Source organism: Lagenorhynchus albirostris, chromosome 8 (assembly GCF_949774975.1).
Source record: "Lagenorhynchus albirostris chromosome 8, mLagAlb1.1, whole genome shotgun sequence".
Lineage (NCBI taxonomy): Eukaryota > Metazoa > Chordata > Mammalia > Artiodactyla > Delphinidae > Lagenorhynchus > Lagenorhynchus albirostris.
The window spans coordinates 22,010,674-22,011,194 of NC_083102.1; positions in this window are offsets into that span (position 1 = coordinate 22,010,674).

The following is a 521-nucleotide window of genomic DNA, read 5'->3' on the forward strand; positions in this document are numbered from 1 at the left end:
GTCCCAAGGGTGTCAGTCATAGAGTGGCTGAGTCAAGCTGTATTTATAAGGAGTCTGAAGCAGTCTCATGTCCTCAAAAATGCTAATATGACTCCCAAGCACCCTTGAAACTCTGACAGTACATCAGATGCCTCTTTCATTCCTTTTGAGTGATAAAAGCCAAGCCTCTTGATTTACAAGGTCAGGAACTTGCTCCTCAGGCTGGAAAAGTCTGTGCTAAGGGTGCTATAATGCTCATCACTTGATATTTAAATAGTGTCTTTTGAGTAAATACGCAAGTCCCATAGTGCTGGATAGAATTTATACTGATAGAGGAGGCCAGATTATAAAACTGAGATGAAGTTACCTCTAGAGTAAAAATAAATAAATAAAGACTATCAAAGAAACCCCAAGCCAACTCCAAGACCACACACTTAACACACTTGACAAGCCCTTCTCTGGTGACAGCAGGTCATGATGAAAGTTTGTGGCTTCTGTTATGAATCTGACACCTAATTCTTATGACTCCACTAAAGAGGCAG